Source organism: Mirounga angustirostris, unplaced genomic scaffold, assembly GCF_029215605.1.
Source record: "Mirounga angustirostris isolate CCGP_5_RB_7025 unplaced genomic scaffold, mMirAng1.0.hap1 SCAF_1, whole genome shotgun sequence".
NCBI classification, from domain to species: domain Eukaryota; kingdom Metazoa; phylum Chordata; class Mammalia; order Carnivora; family Phocidae; genus Mirounga; species Mirounga angustirostris.
The window spans coordinates 98,965,961-98,972,262 of NW_026991709.1; the positions used below are offsets into that span (position 1 = coordinate 98,965,961).

Genomic DNA, 6,302 nt, shown 5'->3' on the forward strand with positions numbered 1-6,302 from the left:
CATTGACATGGCTGAGAAAGTGGGTGTTCATTGCTGCTGGGAGATTTCATTTCCTTGCAACATGGGTGTCCATAGACTGAGTTTCTTCATGACATGACAGCCATCCATCAGAAAACTAGAGCCAAGTAGAAGCTATACATTTTACGAACTAACCTTAGATTAAGTCGCATGGCTTCTGACATACTCTATTCTTTAGATGCTAGCCACTAAATCTGACCCACATTCAAAAGGAGAGAAATTAGGTTTCACCTTTTGAAGGGAGGAATGCCAATGAATTTCTTTTTTCTTTTTTTAAAGATTTTATTTATTTATTTGAGAGAGAGAGAGAGAGAGAGAGAGAGCACATGAGAGGGGGGGAAGGTCAGAGGGAGAAGCAGACTCCCCGCTGAGCAGGGAGCCCGATGCGGGACTCGATCCCGGGACTCCAGGATCATGACCTGAGCCGAAGGCAGTCGCTTAACCAACTGAACCACCCAGGCGCCCCCAATGAATTTCTTAACATGTTACAAAGCCATCACATTTTGTAAGGCAGTGCAAGTCTTCTCATATAATGTCACTGTCTACATCTCAAATTTTAATATTATAAAGTGTTATAATTTAAGGGGAGTTTAAAATTAAATTAATGCTAACTTGTATCTTAGAATTTATTTTAAATATCCCAGGTAAATAATTTCCACATTCCTTATGTTTTATATTGTCTTGAGCCATAGTGACTCTTTTCCTTTAGGTTCAAATCTTTGAAATTAAAAGTTAATGAGACTATATTGGCCTGTATAAACTCATTTTATTTAAAAAAAAATTGCTGAAAACATTTGTATATGGTATTAACTTTCTGACCATGATAGAAAATGTAATTTAGTCTTTTTTTTTAATTAAGCTTAATGAATTACCTCAAGAAAACCACTTTTTTTTTTTTAAAGATTTTATTTATTTGAGAGAGAGAGTGAGAGAGAGAAAGAGCACAAGAGGGGGGAGCGGGAGAGGGAGAAGCAGACTCCCTGCTGAGCAGGCAGCCCGATGCGGGACTCCATCCCGGGACTCCAGGATCATGACCTGACCTGAAGGCAGTCGCTTAACCAACTGAGCCACCCAGGTGCCTAAGAAAACCACTTTTAATATTAATCATGATTATATACTTGTAGGTATAAAATAGTGAATTGACTATAATTACCAACAGCATATTCTAAAAATCATTCTTTTCACTACACCATTTTAATATACTTTTTTAATCCTTAAAGATTAGAAGAAAATCTAATAAATTGAGATTTTCCTGTTAGTATTGATTATATTTATTTTTCTAAATATTTTATGGGTTCCTAACACCAGTATTTTTTAAAATCCCCCATCTATGGTGTAATATAATTAAATATTAGAATAATCTCTTCTATATCTACATTATTTCTTCTTTCAATCTAATAAAGGATTTATAGGTATTTACTCTAAATTTTCTTCATATTAATATACCTCATTCAGAAAAAATATATATACTTTTACCATTTGCTTATATTCTTATGTTTTTTATTTCCTCCTGGATGATTAATGTGGCATTTGAATAGGTTCCTTCCTTTTACTATGAGCATGACAATTTTAACTTCAGTTACCCTTCCCCAACAGGATTTTTGTGTCTTTGAAAAATAACTCAGTGCAATTCAGTTTTCATGAACTCAGTAAGGACTCTATTTGCCTTCTTCGTTATACTGTGTATATTTTACAAAAAGCTAATTTTTATATTCTTTTTGAATATATATATGTAAAAATTACATTCTTTATATATTTTTGGTGTTGGACTATTTACATTCATTGCACACAGAAACAATGCCCCTAATCATATATAGCTATGACTATGTGCCAATATTATTTTAAAGAACATGAAGTGTAGCTAGAACTACATTCCTAAAACTACCTTTATCTTTATTATTTTTATTCAAATTTATAATGTGAATGTACTATTGATGTAGAATTGTGCTTAGTGTAAAGAAATACCAGATGTGACCCCATCCTAAAGGGAATTTAGATAGTGTGCAACATAAGAAATATTTGACACTGTATATACAAGTTTTATTCAAAACAACAACAAGGCAAAATAGTGATGATGAAGCTAGGAAAATTGAAAAGGAAAACAATGTGGGATCACAAGTCAGAGGGGACAGTAATATGAATATTCAGAAAAGCTGCTTAGAACTTCTTATTAAAATAGAGCAAGAGAAAAACAAAAACAAACAAGCTTTTTGCTTAATCCATCTCTTATGCTGTTTTTGCAAATGAATAACATTCCAGAATTAGAAACATATATGTATTCAAAGCATTTGTCATCTATTCAAATGCAAGTGTCCCTAGGATAATTATATTAGCAACAAGAAAGTGCATAATATTAGGAATTACTGAGCTATTACAATGGATTAAGTTGTTAAATCACATGTATTAAAGATTTCAAGGATCTGGGAAATCAAGAGGTTCAGATAATAATTATTCTATGTTCCAAGCAAGTCACTAAAGCCAGAAAAGATTCAAAAGATAGGATTCCTATTCTTGTGATAATGGAAATGCATGTATGGAAAAAGTTTCCATTTGACTGAGTTCCTCAGCGTCTACATTGAGCAGATCCTCTAGAAACTGACACTGGAAATGTATCACAAGTGAGTGAACAACTTTTGAATTGTTTAGCCACAGATTAGGGGTGTAGTTGGTAATTGCAGCATGATTAGCTCATCAAGACTGATAAGGAGTCTTTTTGCTAGATTTGGAAGGCCAGATAGAGAATGTGGAAGGATAAGACTTTGAAGTCAGGCAGAACCAGGCTCCGTTTTTTGCTTATGATGAGTGAACATGGGAAGGAAAGAATAAAGGATGCCTCTAGGAGGGTATTGCTAGAGTAGTGGTGTGTCTAGGGATATTAAATAAACCATCTGGAAGTGGATAATTAGTGATAAAGAGCTAGAAAGTAGGTTGAGGTCAAATTTTGTTCGACTTGAAAGCTGACTGGACTTACAGCTCCGGGAAATTAAAGTCATGAGTCTCTTTATTATGAAGATGTAACAACACTAGGCACATATGGACAAACCAGAAAAACAATTTTAATAGAATAAACTATAGAAAGTTACATCTATTTTATCAGGTTATTTTACTCAAAATCACTTCTCTGGGAAACTGTAAATAACCTTTTATTCTGTTTTCAGAAGAGAAAATTCATGAGATATTAAAACATGAACTGTTAGACTAAGATAGATATAAAGAAATTTAGACTTCTCTTTTTTAAGAAAATACAATATTTGGTTTCATTCAAATGAACTGTCCGACCATGCGGACACATAAAAAAAAACTTAAGAATTGAGGCAATTTAGTAGTTTGAGGCTTGAATTATTGGGATAATTGCTTCAATTTTCCACCTCGCTACCCATGGGAACACACACTGAACATGCACATTCTTACATATTGGGAAAAAGCACTTTTCCTCTTTTATTCATGGGGAAATATAATCCAAAAGGTTAAACCTTAATAATATTATTAATATTGTGAACAAAATTTAGCCTGCCTGTTTCACAGATTAGTTTTAGGTACATGTTTTAAAACTTACATTCAAATTAAGAATTTTGAATTCAAGACAGTATTTGCCTTAAAAGCAAATGGGTTTAAACCATGCAATCTTCTTTCCTGAATTGAAATGGAAATGGAGCACTGCAATCTGCAGGGAGGTGAAGGAATGCTCATAGTTCATTAAATAATGTGAGTAGTAATGAGGTTTACACAAATCAAACAGTGTGTTAGGTAATTGTAATGTTGCTTTGTGGTGAACCACCTGTCAGGAAGCACTTCAGCCGAAGGCTCAATCTGCTCTCCTGTTCCCAGATGATTTCTAATTAGTGTAAGCTTTATCTGCGGCAGGCTACCAGAAAATAAAGAAAAAGATATTTGTAGACCTCTTTCTTTTCTCTATTTAGATAAAGAAAAATAATTGCTCTATTTCAAGTACTTACTTTAATTTTTCAAGAAAGCATTTGATATGTTGTCTATAAAAAAGAAAATATATGTATACAGTCACACATTAGAGATACCCAGACACACACTTAGAAAAAGAATGCTTCAGGATAGATCAGCACTACAGAGTCCTTCCTTTTCCTTGATCCAGAAGGAGAATGAATGGGGGGGACAGGGTGAGGAGAAAGAAGAAGGAGAAGGAGGAAGAGGAGAAAAGGGGAGGGGAGGAAAATGCAGGGGAGGAGGAGAAGAAAGAAGGAAGGAAAGAAAAAAGAAAGGATGGAAGGAAAAGAGGCTAGTAAGAATAATATGAATGAACATGAGATCTCAATGTACATACTTCTACTTTTCTAATATTTTGAAGATCACTGATATCAGACAGATATAATTATATTTTCTGTTTGTCAAAAAGAAAAGAAAATGTTAAACTTCTGTAAAATGGCATACATTTCTGCAGAAAGAAGTATAAAGGTAGGCGCGTATTCACAAGAAGTAAACAATAAGCAAAAAACCTATGGATAGAATTTGCAAAATTTACATCACTGTAAAATTATCACCACATTTTAAAATTCACATATAATCACAGAGCACCACAAACAGCCAAAACAATCTTGAGAAGGAAGAACAAAGCTGGAGTCATCATGCTTCCTGATTTCAAAATATATTATAAAGCTACAGTGATTAAAACAGAATGGGAATAACATAAAGGTAGACATATAGACCAATGCAACAGAATAGAGAGCTCAGAAATAAATCCATACATATGCAGTCAACTGATCTTCCACAAGGATGTCAAGGATACACAATGGGTATAGTCTCTTCAACAAATGGTGTTGGCAAAATTGGATATCCAGAGACAAAAGAATGAAATCAGTCCCTTATCCTACACTATACACAAAAATCAACTCAAAAGAAATTAAAGACTTAAAAAGACTTAAACATAAAACTCCAACCTGTAAAACTTTTTGAAAGAAAACAGAGAGAAAAGAAACCTACAAATGGGAGGAAATATTTGCAGACCATATATCAGATAAGGGGTTATTTTCCAATTAGCAATAATTGCACCTCGGATAAACCTCATTGGCTACGATACTGCCACTGCGCAAAGGTAAGGGGTTATTTTCCAAAATACATATGGAACTCTTACTTATTAGCAAAAAACAAATAATCCAATTAAAAAATAGGCGAAGGACATAAATAGACATTTCTCCAAAGAAGACATAGAAATGGCCAACAAGTATATGGAAAGATGCTCAACAAGTTACTTATCATGAGGGAAATGCAAATTAAGTCACAATGAGTTATCACCTCACACCTGATAGGATGGCTATTACCAAAAAAGAAAATACAATAAGTATTGATGAGGATGTGGAGAAATGGAAACCCTTGTTCTCTGTTGGGAATGCAAAATGTTGCAGCCACTATGAAAACAGTATGGAAATTCCTCAAAATAGTAAAAACAGAACTACTATATGATCCGGCAATCCCATTTCTGGATATTTATCCAAAGAATTGAAATCAGGATCTCAAAGACATATTAGCACTCTCATGTTCATTTCAGAATTATTAAGCTTTAAAATTAAAAATGAAGCTTTAAAAAAAGAAGGAAATCTCTCAATAAGTGACAGCATAGATGAATCTTAAGGATGTTATGCTAAGTGAAATAAGCCAGTCACAGAAGGACAAACACTATACAATTCTGCTTATATGAGATATCTAAAATAGCCAAACTCATAGAAGCAGAGAGCATAACCAGTGGTTGCCAGGGGCAATGAGAATGGGGAAATGGAGAGTTGCTAACAAACAGGTATAAAATTTCAATAACGCAAGATGAATAAGCAGAAATCCAGAAATCTGCTTTACAACATTTTGCCTATGGTTAACAGTCTTGTATTATACACTATATATAATATACACTATATTATATATATAGTATTATATAAACTACCTTCTTAATGGGCTTTATATATTGTATATGTATATGTATTGTGTGTATATATATATATATATATATATACACATATATATAAAGTCCATTAAGAAGGTAGTTCCCATGTTAAGTGTTCTTTCATATACAATAGAAATTAAACATAAACAAATAAATAAAAACTTGACTTTTCCTCTTATAAAGCCTTGATTTTAAATCTTGTCTCTAATTTGTATAAGCAGCAGTCCTTAGGCAAGATTATGGAATTTTCTAAGATTCAGGTTCTCGGGCGCCTGGGTGGCTCAGATGGTTAGGTGTCTGCCTTCGGCTCGGGTCGTGATCTCAGGGTCCTGGGATCGAGTCCTGCATCGGGCTCCCTGCTCCTTGGGAGCCTGCTTCT

General features: G+C 33.7%; 1 pseudogene; it reads right to left on the bottom strand.

Annotated features, from left to right (window-relative positions):
• Window positions 1-4,936: 4,936 nt before the first annotated feature.
• Window positions 4,937-5,085, bottom strand: LOC123834927 (U4 spliceosomal RNA; annotated as a pseudogene).
• Between the last annotated feature and the right edge of the window lie 1,217 nt (window positions 5,086-6,302).